Source organism: Hibiscus syriacus, unplaced genomic scaffold (genome assembly GCF_006381635.1).
Source record: "Hibiscus syriacus cultivar Baekdansim isolate YM2019G1 unplaced genomic scaffold, ASM638163v2 tig00111582_pilon, whole genome shotgun sequence".
NCBI lineage: Eukaryota > Viridiplantae > Streptophyta > Magnoliopsida > Malvales > Malvaceae > Hibiscus > Hibiscus syriacus.
The window spans coordinates 9,779,088-9,796,030 of record NW_024063126.1 but is presented as its reverse complement, the minus strand read 5'-3'; the positions used below and the strand labels follow the sequence as shown (position 1 = coordinate 9,796,030).

Below are 16,943 nucleotides of genomic sequence, written 5' to 3'. Positions count from 1 at the left end.
CCATGCCCCTGCAAAGACAATAGAGAAAAGAAAAACAACAAGAAAAAATAAATATAATCATTTCTTTTTTCTGTAACAGTGGGTATAAATACCCGAACAACATAGTGTAACAGGGGTTCCTTTCCCATTCAAAAAATAAAAAAAAAAGAAAGAAAAAAACCAAAATTTTCAAGCGAATATGTTACTTTTTTTATATTTTTATCTTTCGAAAGTAAATAAAATAAATAAATAGGAAAAGAGTTACCATTTAGCCCGAGCATTGCCAGCATTTGAAGGGTCGTCTAGCTAATCCGAATGGTCAGAATAGAGACGGGAAGCCAACGAGCAACATACTGAAATTTGGACCTGATCCAACGGCTGACGGTGGAGATTCGGGCGGTGGAAGTTAAGGGGCTCTCGGTTTATTTCGCCGCTTTGGGGGCTGATCCTCGTAAAAACTAGCCCAGATCTGTGACAAGGAGGCCGAGATGAGTCTCCCGGTAAATTTTGATGACTAACGGTCACCAGTGAAGGTGACGGCGCGGCGGCGATTGAGGCGGTGGTCGGCTAGGGTCAGACGGCCGGCGACCGGCCAGTTTTTTTAGAGAGAGAGAAGACTTTCTCTCTACATTTTTTTAAACTGAAAAAATGAAATTATAAAAAAAAAAGGAAAAAAGGTTTGTATTTATAAAATAATTTCGGGGGAAATCATGTTTTAGGTCCCCAACAATTCATGTGTTTTTACAAAATGGTCATTGGAATAGACCGTTTTTATAATCTTCCATTTTCTGTTTGTGCTTTGAAATTTTTGGTAAAAATTTCAATTACGTCCCCCCACTTTTAGTGTGGTTTTACACTTTAGTCATGTGTAGTGATCTTTTATTTTTTTTTAATTTTTTATGGACTGATTTTGCAATTTTACCTTTTTATTTTAACTTATTATTTTTAGGTTTAAATAAATGGTATAATTTCCTTTAGGTCCCTTAGTTTCTAGCATGTTTGGTATTTTTGACCCTAATTCATTTATTTTTATTTTGTTTCGATTTAGCCTTCGAATTTCAATTTGTTTTAATTTAGTCCTATTTTATGTTTAACTTGTTTTCATTTAGTTTAGTAATTTCACATTTATGCAACTAGTTCCTTATTTTATGTTCTTTTTATTTTTATTCTATGTTTTTACTTTTTTTATTATTATTTGTTTTAATTTTTTTATTAAGTTTATTAAATGTTTCAATATTTCATAGTTTAAATTTTAGATTTAGTTTTAAATTACATTAACACTCGAATCAAACTTAGAAATTAGGATGACACTCTAGTTTAATTAGGGAGCAATTCGAATCGAGTTTTCGCATAAGATGCCCGATTACTCGAATCGATTGTTCAACTTTTAAAATTTATTAATAATTAATGTTTTCTAAAAAACCTTTAGGTTTAATAATTTAGATATAAATTAGCTTTTAAATTAGTCTTGAACTTTAGAAATTATTAATTTAGGTCCTTAAGCTTTTAAGTCTTTTAGAACTCGATATTTTAGATCTTGACCTTTTAGTCCCCGAATTTCGATTAGAGCATTAATATTGACATAATTAAATATGTTAAATAGAGCCTCCACTTTTAGTTAGAATTCAAACTAGTCTTGTAATTTAGGGAATAATTTGAGTTGGCCCTCGTCTAAATGCTCGAGGGACCATCTCGATTATTTGATTCGATAATTGATTAAAATCAAATAGGATTAATATTAGAGCCTATATTTAGGTTTAGTCCCCTTGGTTCCTTAATTTTCATAATTTGACATCTTAAACTAGAAAAAGCCTTTAATTTACCTTAGCTTAATTAGGATTAAATAAAATTTTGTTTGATTGCATTGTTTTTTAAACCTAAGGCAATTGTCACATATTAGGGAATTAATGGTATATCTATCGCAAGTATGCTCAGGGAGTGACTACCGGTGATTTCCAAAATAGGTCGACATCCGTTTCAAAGACTGCATCATGTTTTTCTAAAACCGAGGTAATATTCGGTTATTATGAACAATAGTTAATCGCCCGCATTTATGCTTGGGAGCGAATGCTATCGGTCTCAATAAACGAATACCCTTTTCAACTTTGCATCCGTAATGATTTTCAAATTAAATAAAGATCAAACTCAAAATTTCTGATTTTAAATATAGGGTAATCGGCTAGGTACCACTTTTTGGGTGCTTGTGGGAGTGTTAATTCTTCCCCACGCGTAACTAACTCCCAAACCTAATTTCTGGATTTTCGCAGACCTTGAAACTTGTTATTTTTTAAAAATAAAATCTTTTATTAAAATAACCCGGTTTTTATGGTGTTCGAATCGCACCTTAAATGATTGGTAGTGACTTCTCACATTTCGAAAATTCTTTTCAAAGAGAAACCCCCGAGTTGGTATCGGTCTTTTCCCCGCCCGGACGAAAAACGGTGTCGACACCTTTAAAAATTATAAATATATATTTTTGTAAGTACTATACAATTACTCAAATCATGATATTTTTCTAATATATATATATATATGTATATAATATTACATTTCCTTAAAAATGTTATTTGAGATTATTAATTATTGATATTTGCGGACAATAGAAATTGATATCATGCAACTACTCAAATTATGATTTATGGTTTGTCATTAGACGCATTACGGTTGTTTATCGAGCGAGTCAATTGCGAGTTGGGCGGTCCTCAATTCGTGCTCATTAAAAAAATTTGTTGCTCGACTCGGCTCGTTGCTTGCTAAGCTCGTTAAATTTTTGCTCGACTCGTACTTCTTAAAAAAATTTGTTGTTCAACTCATTGCTCGTTAAGTTCACCATAATATTTGGGTAGGGTAATTAGGATTTGCCTTTTTGGTTTAAATTAAATATTGATATTTTAATATTGTTCTTATTATTTATTTAAAATTTAATATATTAGTATATTAGTAATAATTATTAATTAATAATTTAACATCTTTCTTATTATCTATCAGTAATTAGTAATTATTATTAAGACTTTTTTAATGCAATAAATTTTTAAGGCGGCTACTAAAAAATTATAAAAATAATAGAGAACTGTTCACAAAAATTTTTAATTGCCTTTTTTTAAAACCGAAAGATTTATATACTAAAAAGCCTAACAAATTTAATTTCAATATTTATAATTTTATTAATTCAATGATAATTCTAGAAAAATAATGTTAATATTGAAACATTTTTATTATATATAATTCTAATACTAGACTATTATTACCGGAAGAAATTTTCAATTGTCTGGGTGGTGTAGTTAGTTATCACGTTAGTCTCACACACTAGAGGTCCTCGGTTTGAACCCGGGTTCAGACATTTATATTTTGACAACAGCCTAAATATATAGTTAATTAATGAACGAACCGATTTACAAATATAACTTGATTGTTTTACGGGTGTATCCTTCTATTACATTAACGGATTAACATAAATACTGCAGAAACTTGTTGAGGATATTGTAGATTTTCAGTGGTTTTTTCTTTTCAAGGAGTTTATTGATTTTAAAACTAACATATTAGTAGACATAGTTAATGATTTATTATAACAACTGATGTGCATATTACCTTATTTGTAGGGCAAAAAGGTGATATTATTCATGATTTTACAGTGTGTACCTCTACTGTAACTACCTCATCGATGCTCTTCTGCAATGCCAACTTTTTTTCAGATAGACAATGGGGAATCCTGTCATGTCCCACTGTGATGAAAGGAAGAGTAGTTGTCGATACACGTGCGGTCGCCCTTCAAAGCCGTTGAAAGAGCAGCAACCCCTATCATGTGTCCTCACATTTGGGAAGAAGAATCATATCCAAGTTGGTGGGCGCAATACAAAGATATTGCCTCCCCCGAAAGCCATCACATTCTCGATCTTTTCCTGCAAATTGGATTCAAAGGAGGCGATTGTGGGAATCTGGTCTAAATGACTAGCTTGCCTCAGAATATTTTCAAAGTTATTGGTTTGAAGCATCTAGTTAAAGCAGAGTTTCTTTTCAATGTTCTGTCAAACAATGGAGTTTACTCTATCTATAAACAGTCCACCATCGGAGCTTATGTTTCAGGTCCACCAAGGTTTTGGACCCTTCTCTCTCTCAAACTCCAACCTCCCACCACCATTCAGTCGAATATATAATTAGCCTCCATTTTGTAACTTTTAAAAATTAGGAGACTAAAAAATTGTTTTATAGTCAGAGGACCAAACTTTAACTTTTAATAATTAGGATACTCAACAATACAAAATCCTATTATTGAGAGACCATTTGTTGTTAGGAATATCAAAATTTGTTGTTAGGACCACACTAATAATTTATACTATAATTTGTTAGTGTCACTTTTTCCATCTAGATGCAGCATGGGTAAGTTTCTCAACATTGGAAACCCTATTGCATTCCAACAATGTAAAAATAATTCAATAAATTTATTCATTTTAAATTTTAAAATTATCGCGTTCAAAATGTCCTATTAAAAAAATTAATAAAAAAAATATTTATATATTTTTATCCTTATTTGTCTCATTCTTTTACTTCTATCAAAACAAATAGGGTAAACTATGCGTTTAGTGCCTAAACTATCATTTTTTATTCGTTTTAGTACCTGAACTTTAATTTTTTAAACCATACATAACATTTAGTTTATGTTTCATTTTAGTACCCTCCGTTAAAAACTTAAGGTACATTCTCGTCGGCCATCATGTCTACAGTCGTTCGCTGTCATATACGTCGGTTGATGAACTCAAACTTTCTAGCCAATATCTTTTCAACCCCCTAAATGTGATTCTGGCCTCTATTTCACTGGGAAACGCTTCAATCTCCCCAAATCGACGATGGACTCTTCGATTTCTTTACCCTCTGATCTCCATGGTCCATCGTTTGATGGGCCTGAAACTGAACTATGTTGGTCAACTCGTCATTCTCTTATGGTCCACCATTCAGATTGGTCGTCCTTCCACCAGAGTTATGTCATACCAGCCCATTTGTTAAGATTTTAACGACGGAGTACTAAAATCAAATAAAAACTAAATGTTAGTTATGATTTTGAAAATAATGAAAGTTTAGGTACTAAAATAAACCAAAACTGATAGTTTAGGTACTAAACGCGTAGTTTCCTCCAAACAAATAGTTCAAAGCTATCAGTCAATTTTTAGTGATAATTTTGTCATTTCCCTTATTTTATATAACTTAGATTTATCTCCTAAAACTATGTACCTAGCCAACATGGAACAAAAATTATGGGAGAGAGAGAATAATGTTTAAAAATTAATTTACATAATTTTTTATTTTAATCCTACATACTAAAATCTAAAACCCCAACCCCTTACGTATTCTACACTATAAACTCTAAATTTAAACCTAAACTATAAATTTTATAACCTAAAATCCAGAGTGTCGACACCGTTTTTCACCCGGGTGGAGAAAAACTTAGTACGACTTAGGGGTTTTCTTTGAAAAGGTTTTGAAATGTGAGGAGTCGTCACCAATCATTTTAAGGTGCGATCGGGACACCATAAAAACCGAGTGATTTTAATAAAACATTTTATTTTATCAAAATACTAAGTTTAGGGTCTACGAAAACTAAAATAAAGGTTCGAGAGTCAATTACGCATGGGGAAGGATTAGCACCCTCGCAGCTCCTAAAAATTGATACATAGTTGATTATCTTATATTTAGAATCGAAACTTTTGAGTTTGAACTTTATCTAATTTAAAAATCATTTTGAATGCAAAGTTAAAAATGATATTTGTTTATTAAAGCCAATAGCATTCGCCACTAGCATGAATGTTGTAGATCTGCTATTGTGCCCAATAACCGAATACCTCGATATTTTAGAAATCATGATGCAGTCTTGAAAAGGATGCCGACCTATTTCGAGAATCACCAGTAGTGTCCCCCTGAACATACTTGCCGGAGATATACTATTGAGTCCCTCATTAGTGAACATGACCTTAGGTTTTAAAATCAGATGCAATCAAACAATTTATAATTAATCCTAATTGTCTTAAAGGTAGATTAAGGTTTTATCTATCTTAAAGTGTCAAATTATGAAAATTAAAGATCCTAGAGGCATAAACATAAAAATAAAGGCTCTAATATTAATCCTACTTAATTTTTAACTAGTTATTAAATCGAATAATTGATATGGTCCTTTTAGAATTTAGGCAAGGGCCAACTCAAATTACATTAGCTTGAAATCTAACTAAAAGTGGAGGCTCTAATTAATAACATGTTTAATTATGTTAATTTAAAAAAATTCTAATTAAAAGTTTAAGGGCTAATGTACAAGGAAACTAAAGTCCAGAGACCTAAATGTAAAACTTTAAAGTTTAAGGTCAAAATCTATAATGCTTAAAGCGTAAGGACTGACCAATAAATCAATGCTTTAATAATTGTTATAAGTAACTATAAAAAATAAAGGGGTTGAACTAAATAAGTTTTAAAACTAGTTAGTGATTAACAATTTGGGGATTCGAACAATAGACTCGGGTAATCGAGCAATTTATGCGAGAACTAGAATCGAATTGTTACCTAATTAATTATAAGCTGAAACTCTAATTACTAAATCAAATTTTAAACTTAAAGATCCTAATTCATGGACATGTTCTAATAACCAACTAAATCAAATAAATATAAACATAAAATACCATGCATTTTAAAGTATCAAACATTTAATAAATATAAAAAAAAATTAAATGGAAGCATATAAACAATAAAATGAGTATTTTAATCAAGATCTTAACATATTAAATATGAAGGGACTAAATCACATTGTCATTAAATTATAGGGATTGAAAAGGAATAAATTAAACATGTAATACAAGGGCTAAATTAAAACAAATTACAAATTAAATAACTAAATCAAAATAAAATAAAAAACATATTAGTGACCAAGATATAAAACACGCTGAAATAAGAGGGATTAAAATATGATTTTCCATTTTTAATAAGCCAAATATGCAATAATAAATAAAAATGTTAAAATTACTCAATCAATACAACAAAATTTCAAAAAAAAATTAAACAGTCACTGCAGGTGACCATAATGCAAAAATACGCTAAACTTTGGGGGATTTAAAAGTGATTATACCAATCAATATATAACATACATGAAAAAAAGGGTAAATAACAAGGTTGGTCCTCGTAGGTGACCAAAGTATAAAAAATGCTAAACTATGGGGGATTAAACAACAAATAACCCCTAACTTTCCCTATAAAACACACTTACTCTTTTTTTTTCATTTTAAACCCATTTTAGAAAAAAAATTTAAAATTCTCTCAGCATTCCCTTCTCTCTCTCTCTCGGTCGGCCACCCACCGACCCCTCACGCCGCTGCCTCAACCATCTTTTCGGCCACCACACACGATAGCTGGAGCTCCTAAACCAAGCCCAAAATGCCCTTAATCACTCAGATTTACACTCATAAGCCTTGATTTAGGGTTATAACCACCGAATACTACTTCTAAGCACAAAAAAGAGCCATCGACGTGTAAGCTTCCCTATCTTTGGCCACTACGAAGACGAACCGACCTCGGTTCGTAAATATATTTGAAACTAAAAAAAGATTTTTTTACCTTAAAATTTTGGTTTTGTATTACTTCGAAAATAAAGGGAGAAGATCCCTTTCACATATTAATTTTTGGGTTTTTATGCCCAATATTATAGAGATACATAGAATAAAAAAACAAAATATAATCCCTGAAATTTATTGTATATGATGTTTTACCTTTAAATGCCTTGAATTTTTGGGGTTTTGTTGAGATTTCTAACGATCATGTTCGGCTAGTCTTGATGGCGATGACGATCAGCACGACTAGATGTGGGACAAGCTCGGTCAGTGGCTGGAATCTCTATTCTGGCGGCGATGACGATTGATAAGGATGTGTTAGGGTTTGAGTTAGGTTAGGGTTTAGGTTTGGTCTAGGTACAGGTTTGGGTTTGGTCTGGGTCCAGGTTTGTATTGTTGGGTAATAGGCTTGGGTTTGGTTTAGGTATTTTGGGTTTGTAATATATATATATAATAATAATAATAATATAATAATAATAATAATAATAATAATAATATAATGTGGTGGATGAAAAATTGTGACTACAATTGTCTCTCTTTACTCATTGCAGTGGAACTGGAATAAAGCAAAGACAAAAGGCACCATTTTTCAACGTGATCACTGCTTGTCGAGCTGCAAGTTCTTCGGTGGGGATGTCAATCCACCTCCTTATGTGATGGATAAGATATGATTGAACAAGTTCTTCTCATTATGAACTTATTCTCCCGGAAACATTGATCCAACTCTGTTTGCGATGGAATCAATCCTAGGGCTAATGTTAATTCAACTCTTTATGTGATGGATGAGCCAAGGTTGAACAAGTTCTTCTCATTATGAACTTATTTTCCCTCATCGGACGAGTTCTTCTCATTATGAACTCTCTATTGGAAATATTAATCCACCTCAACCACCTGCCCCTCATGTCGCCGCCTCAACCACCTTTCGAGTCACCATACACTGTGGTTAGAGCTTCTAAACCAAGCCCAAAACACCCATAATCACTCGGGTCTACACTTATAAGCCCTAATTTAGGGTTATAACCACCGAATACTACCCCTAAGCACTTAAAATAACCATTGACATTTCGGCTTCCCTACCTCTGGCCACTACGAAGACGAACTGACCCTAGTTCGACTCCTCTCTCAGGTAATTACTCGATCTCCTCTCTTTTTTATTTTTTATTTTGTATATATATATATATATATATATTCGAAGCCAAAAAAACATTTTTTTACATTAAAATTTTGGTTTTGTGTTGCTTCGAAACTGAAGGGAGCAAATCCCATTTACATATTGATTTTCGGGTTTTTATACCCAATATTATATAGATACATAGAATAAAATTAAAAAAACAAAATCTAATCCCTAACATTTATTGTATATGATGTTTTTCCTTTAAATGCCCTAGATTTTTGGGGTTTTGTTGAGATTTCTAACGATCTGGATCAGCTAGCTTAATGGTAGTGACAAACTATTTCTATAATTGGTAAGTTCTTCGGGCCATCAGTAAGTCTTTCGAACATGATGATTAAATCCTTCGGGTCATCTATAAGCCTTTCGAGCAAGATGATAAGTCCTTTAGGGCATCCATATGACCTTTGGGCAGGATGTTTTCACATGATTTTCAAAAAATGAGAAAACGATTTTCAAAGTTTATCATTTAGTATTTTCAGAAAATGAAAATTTTGAAAAGTAAGAAAGCAATTTCCAAAGTTTCTTACCTAGTAAACTATTTCCAAAATTGATAAGTCATTTGGGCCATCCATAAGACCTTTGGGTAGGATGTTTTCACATGATTTTCGAAAAATGAGAAAGTGATTTTCAAAGTTTCTCATTTAGTATTTTCAAAAAATAAAAATTTGAAAAGTAAGAAAGGAATTTCCAAAATTTCTTACCTAGTAAACTATTTCCAAAATTGGTAAGTCCTTTGGGCCATCAGTAAGTCTTTCGAGCATGATGATTAAATCTTTCGGGTCATATGCCAGTGTCACTTAAGACAACATCAGGATGGAACAAAACAAAAATACATTATCTCTTTTATATTTGCCCTATTCTTGTTAACACAAGAATTAGCAATGAGGGACAACTATAGACACTCGTTTTTGTTTGAGTTGAAACACTTTATATTATTATTTTTTTTAGGTTACAATGCCCAAAATATACAAGCCCAAATTCGGCCTAATTCAAAAGAACTAGTAGACCCAACATTACAAAACCCTAATGGCTCATCATGTTAGCCATCTCCTGTTGCCGCCGTCGAGGAGCCACTCTCGTCGCGCCATCACTTAAGCCGAGAAGCCACACCGCCGATCGCCTCATCACCCCTGTTCCACCATCATCAAACTAAATCAATCAAATAAAAAAGGGGTTGATCCCAGAAAATTTGAGATATCCACCAACTGAGACGTCACCCCTCTGCCAGTAGCTTCACCAAACATGCAAAGAAGGGAGAACCATTCATTTTAAAGGGGTTTTTGAATAGACAAAAAATGAGGAGGCGGTTCATTTCAAGAAAAATATAGAGAGAAAAATCGAAAAAAATAGAGGACCGAAAAAAAAGGAGAGGACTTCAACAAAAAAACAAAAATGAAAAACGGAATTTAAAAGAAAAAAATGAAAAATATAGAGAAAATCATAAGGAAAAGGGAAAGAATAAAAAGTTTACCTTGGTTTGGGGATTATCGGGAAGCCAAAAAGACACCGGTTTTCTTTGTTTTCAAAAGTTAAAATCTTAGATCTAGACTCCTAGGGTGAGTTTTAGGCAAAGGGGGCCTCGGATTCGGGTTCACGGGGTTGGAGAGAAGCTTTTGGGTAGATTTAGGATTTTCCAGCCACCAGTGGTAGTGGCTGGAGCGGCGGGTTAGGCGCCAGACTGGTGGCCTATTTAGGTTGGGGGAGAGATGGTTGAGAGAGTTTTGGGGGTTGAGGTTTGAAGAAAAAGGTGAAAATGAAAAGAAATCAGATTTTTGGGCTATTTATAGGTGGACTAGGTTGTAATTAGCAAGTATTTAAATTATATTCGTAGTCTGTGGATGTTTGATACGTAATTCATTTTAGTCACCACTTTCGGGGAAAACCTTATCATTTACTAAGGGTGTTCAGATTCAATCCGATCCAAAAAAATAACCGAAAACCGATCCAAAAAACCGATAACTGAAAAAAAAAATCGAAACCGATTTAGTGTGTTTGGTTTTTTTCTAAATCGATCAGTTCGGTTTGGAAATCTCGAACCGATCCAAACCGAACCGATATATTTTACAATGAAGTACGACACCGTTTCAAGTTCCTGGCCAAAAATCTTAAACCCTATAGTTTCTTATAATTAGATAGAAAGAAAGGTAGAAAAAGAGAGCTAAGAAAGAGCGATGTCGCAAAGTCGATTGATGATAGAGGTCGGAAACGACGGCATTGTCGTTATCACCATCTCTAACCCTCTCGTTAACGCCTTAGCTATTCCCAGTAAAGCTTTGCTTCAACAAACTTTTTATGTCTTTTTTTTATTTCTTTGTGTCTTCTTGATTTATGACTTGGTGATTTGATTTTCGTTTTCAATTTTTGCAGTCATTGATGGATTGAAGGAGAAATTCGCTAAGGCGACGAGGAGAAACGATGTTAAAGCTATTGTCCTTACGGGTGAGTTTTGAGTTTTTGATCGAATCAGTATTTTTAATTTTTTAAGATAAATTTTGGATGTTATATCTCCGAATTTAGGTTACTGATTTCTTCGATTTTTGTTATTATTATTTTTTAATTGGTTGATGAAGGCAATGGAGGATAGTTTTCTGGTGGTTTTGATATCAATGTTTTCCAGAAAGTTCTGGGACCGATATGTGATTGTTAGTTATTCGATTAATTAGACTGTGTGCAGTTATTTTTTGTGTTGTGAATTTATCTATTTAATTACTTAAATTTAGTGATAAGTGGAAATTTACAAGCTCTAATTTTCTATTCGATCGATTGTTAAGCCTCACTTTCGACTCCGCCTCATCTTATCCTCCTCGAGCACAATCCCTCACTCACAACCCAAACGAGATTAGTTGAGTGACCGGAGACCAGAACAAGAGAGAGAAGACAACTAGTGATCATCTACTAATTTCATTGTTCTTCTCTTGGCTCTGATCGGATTACATCAAGAGTTTTGATCCTTCGTCCCAAGTAAGTTTGTCCTGTAATTACAACCTTTTCCGATGGAAAAAAATACCAATCTTGTTGTTCTTCTTGCATCTGCTAATTTGAACAATGTGCTATTGGAATGAATTTGAGTTGATGTCATCAATTTGAATATGGGTTCTTGTTACTTTTTGTTCTATTTTTTATTTTTTTCTATTGTTTGTTTTGTTGATCTATGTAGATTAGTTGAGAATTGAATTGAAATTTGATGGATTTAGCAATTTTGATGAGTTGTCTGATATTATGGTTGGGAGATGATATTGTTCCTTTTATGTTCATCAACAATGTTTATTCGATAGATGTCAGCTTAGGATGTGAAATGGTGAAACTGTTTGACCCCCTTAGGCAGTGTTGTAGCTTTGAAATATTTTGAAAAATTAGAATCCAAAAACTGCACAAATCCAAACCAAATCAAATCTCCCTTAATTGGATCGGATCAGATTGAATTTTTTAGAAACATCCAAACCGATCCAAAACGCAAACATTTATACTTTCGGATCGGATGAATTTTTAGCCAAAAACTGATCCATACCAACCGCGAACACCCCTATCTTTTACAACATATCGGTATTTTCGTAGTTTTGTATCCAAACATTTCTGAAATTTAACCTTTAATGAAAATTTACAAGTCCCGAGATTGATTGATTTACTGATTAAATCATTGAACTTAGGCTTGTTTTCGATTAGTCTACCAATTTCTTTTACGAGCCGTCTGAGTCTTATACATTGTTTTGTCTTTATTATAAACTTCGTTTAAGTCCAATGATAAGTAAATACACCTTATGGACCAATTATTTCCATTCATGCATTTACCAATTATAAATGTGTTCCGGAAAGCATCAAAATGTAGTATAGTATTACCTCGATTTCCATTCTCCACCGATCGAACATTTAAAATCCATTCGATCACTCTCTAACTTGAATTCAGCATCCAATAATTCCTTAAATACATAAAAATGAATTTACGTCAGAAACTAAATTAAATTGGGAAACCAACTTGAATCTAAAGATAAAACATTGAAAAACGGCTTACCAATTGCAAATTTAGAAAAAAAGAACTTTGGATTCAAACTCAAGTTGTCGAAAAACATAAAATAAGACTTTTCGAAAATTTTAATTTTTCGAGTCAATGGTCAAAGTCAACGGTTTGACTCGGATGAGTTAACTCATTCCAGGTTGACTCGATCAGGTCAAATAGACCTGGTTCAACTGGACCGGTTCGGTCCAGTTGGGCCAATTCCAGAAGCTTCTTGGACCGACAGACGAATCCAACTCGCACTGCTGGTGCGTGGTGGCGTGTGTGGTGATGACGGGAGCTTTTTTTACCGGCCGATTCTTCCCCGGTCTTCTACATACTTCAATTTAACAAAAATAAATCCAAATTCGTAGTAATAATAAGCAAAAGTTTCCGAAATTAAATTAGGAACTTACCCCGACGATTGAGGTAGAGGCGACGACAATTAGGGTACAAGCAATTTGGGGAAATTGGTTCAATCCAAATCCAGGGAGTTATTATTCTCTGACCATGAAAATTGGATTATTTACAGGGGTAGTCCCTAAACTTCCCTAACCTTCAAATTTAATGTAGATATCTTCAAAATTATTTGTTTTAAACCTTCATTTAAATAAAATAAAATATAACACTTAAATTGAGGTGTGACAATTCTCTTTCCCTTAAAATAATTTCATCCTCTAAATTCACTCAAGTTACAAAAATGCATAAGTGAAGCTTTCAGAAATTCTTCATTATCTTCATGTAGCTTTTATAGAAGTACTAGTCCTTTAATAATCCTTAACCAGTTAAATGTATATTCTCATCAAAACTCTCCCTTATTCCAAATAAAATAATATGAACAAAATTATCCTTGTGGAATAAATTCAACCTTTGTTACGAGGTTAGGTTCATATAGCGATAATATATCTAATTTCATTTCTGGAGTCATGTCAGAATTTCTCGGATGAGTAACTCTCACATTACTCGTGAGGTACTTTACAGAATTTGGACAAACGTTACTGATATTATTTTATGCATATGTCAAGCCTTAACAGATAGAAAACTTAGGTTAGCTCGTTACAGAGAGGGACTCGACCTTGGAGTTTCGGCTTAGAGAAGTACGGTTGTAGTCTAGGGGCATGTACTGACCAGACATCCTATGTCATTCGACCGACCGATCTATCTAGAAAAACATGACTCAACCTAACCTCTGATACAACTAAATGTAACACCCATAGACCGATACGGGTGACCCGATCTGATCTGAGGTGTCACATTAGGGCTACCAGAGCGACCCACGGTAAAAATCTCGAAAAAAATTAAAATTTCTTTTAAAACATGTAAAACCATAAAATAATTTATAATTAAAATAGAAGTCCGAAAAACCATTCATATATTACAGACATAATTAAAATCATATATGTTTCAGACTCGGATATAAAAACAGAATACCACTTACATGCCCCCTAAACACATGCATCGTACTCCACAAGAATGTCAGTGTAACTCATTTACTGATGTTGATAGTTGCACTGATTCAATCCTTTTAACCTATAATAATTAGTAACAGAGTGAGCTTTTGGAAGCTCAGTAATACAGTACTACTAATTGATGCTGAAGAACATGCAAATAATAGTCAATCATAATTTTTCCTTATTGATTCAGACATCTACAGATTTTTGTGATGAGCTGAGGTCCCACTGATATTTCAGGTAGTAAAAGACATGAAACTTTTAGTTCAGAGGAAATGTTTTGGATGATTGAGTTTAGGATACCATAATATGTTGTCTAGTGTGTTCCCACAAAACCAATGAAAATGTACAAATCTTTTTAAAACATTAGCAATTTAAAACGTATTTTTAAAAAACCATAGTAAAACCCTCAAACTGAACTCCAACATGTAGTTCCCAAAACTGCATCCATAAGGACTTACCCTAGGCCGAAAGGGTGTAGGTGCCAACCTAATGGAGCACCTTGGGTCCATAAGGTCTTACCCTAACCGGAGCGTAGGTGGCCACCTGAGGGGAGTGCCTCAGGCCCATAAGGACTTACCTAATGGACACAGTTTAGAAGACAACCTAAGGGAGTGCCTTAGGATCCATAAGGTCTTACCACTATGACCATAAGGCCCAAGAGGCCACCCAAGAATCGCCTTAGGTCCATAAGGAATTACCAATCGGTGCTGAACCTATACAAGGAATTACTAGCAGCGATTAAACCTGTCATAGTCTTCAGTCATACCAGAGTCCCAGAGTACCCTGTATAAAAAATAATTTCATTCAGTAAAAAGAGATATCAGAAATCAAAGCAGAGATCATAAATCATAACATAAATCAGAGATCTTAACAGATATCAAAGTTTAAAGTATAAATCATATGTTAAATTGTATTTCAAATAATAGAGACATACTTTTAAAATAAGAGAAAACATATGTGTGATCAGGGAACACACTAGAGGTTCCAGATATTATTCGAAGGTGATTGGTATTTATCAGATAGGAAGTCATGAAACTTTTATAAACTGATTAAATTCAGAGATGATATCCCCATAATAGTGTTTGATAGCTGAAGGATTCATCAATTATTCAGAAAATGATTTATCAAGATCATATATTATTCAGATACTTTTCGAAGGCACTATGTAATCAGAAAAGTATTTAGAATCGTTTTCATCAAAGTTACTCATATTTTCATATATGAGAGGAGTAATTCCAATATTCGGGAAATTAGAGGCAATTTGGTCATTAGGTTCTTGAAGAATTATTAGTGATTTGAGCTAATAAGGGAGAAATGAAGATTTAGGGCATTTAAGATTTGTGTCGATCTCTCAGAATATCAAGTTAACTCAAACTATACAACTCCCAGCAATGATACATATCAACCGGTCAAATCGTTGCACTTCAAGGGTATTCACTCTTCAATACAGACAACTCTTGTCAAATTGATCATCTTTAGAATCATTGTTGAATGGATCTTAAGGAGACGTGCATATATTACAATGGTAATTATTTCACTTCTATATTGCAACGATATTGAGAAATGTTGACGTATTTCATTCGTGGTTTAAAATACTTATGGATAACACAATATATAAGATCATCAGTGTTTCTAGACTTATCCAAGTTATTCGCTTAATTTAAGGTCATTGGGTACTTAAATCAATTTGTACTCAAGTTTATCTCGGTCACTTCAGAGTTTCCAGAGTAATTTTATCGTTTTAACAACTCGAATACGTATAGTACTTCCATTCAGTTCAACTTTATCATTTCGAGTAATTCAGAGTGTAAGGTAATTTCAGTAATTTAGCATCTACGTGTTCGCTCAGGAATTAGTAATATTAAGCCCTTTACCATATCAAGATCATGAGCGATTAACATGTTTATTCTTACTTTCATGGAAAAACATTATCTTTTACAACATATAGGTATTTTCATAGTTTCGTAACCAAGCATTTCCGACATTTAACCTTTAATGATATTAATTAGAATTTACGAGTCCCGTGATTGATTGATTTACTGATTAAATCACTGAACTTTGATTTGTTTCCGATTGGTCTACCAATTTCTTTTACGAGCCGTCTGAGTCTTATACAGTGTTTTCTCTTTATTCCAAATTTCGTTTGATTCTAATGATAAATAAATACACCCCATGGACCAATTATTTCCATTCATGCATTTACCAATTATCAATGTTTCTAGAAAGCATACAAAAGGTAGTAGAGTATTACCTCAATTTACGTGCTCTACCAATCAAACATTTAAATACCATTCGATTACTCTCAAACTTAAATTCAACGTCCAATAATTCCTTGGATACATAACAAACGAATTTACGTCAGAAACTAAACTAATTTGAGAAACCAACTTAAACCCGAAGATAAAACACTGAAAATGGCTTACCAAATGTGAATTTGGAAAAACAAACTTCGGATTCGGACTCAGGACGTCGAAAAACATAAAATATGACTTTTAGAAAATTTTAACTTTTCAGGTCAACAGTCAAAGTCAACGGGTTAACTCAGATGAGTTGACTTAGTTCAGGGTTGACTCGGTTGGATCAAATAGACCCGGCTTGGCTGGACTAGTTCCAGAAGCTTCTTGGATCGGCAGACAAATCTCACGCGCACTGTCAGCGCGTGCGGTGACGACGGGGGTTGTTTCGACTGGTCGATTCTTCCTCGATCTTCTACACACTTCAATTTAACAAAAATAAATCCCAATTCGCAGAAATAATACACCAAA

At 33.3% G+C, this 16,943-nt stretch overlaps 1 non-coding gene across 1 annotated transcript; it reads left to right on the top strand.

Annotated features, from left to right (window-relative positions):
* The first annotated feature begins 3,245 nt into the window (after positions 1-3,245).
* Positions 3,246-3,319, top strand: TRNAV-CAC. The gene has a single exon. It is a non-coding gene; the product is annotated as a tRNA-Val (tRNA).
* Positions 3,320-16,943: the final 13,624 nt, after the last annotated feature.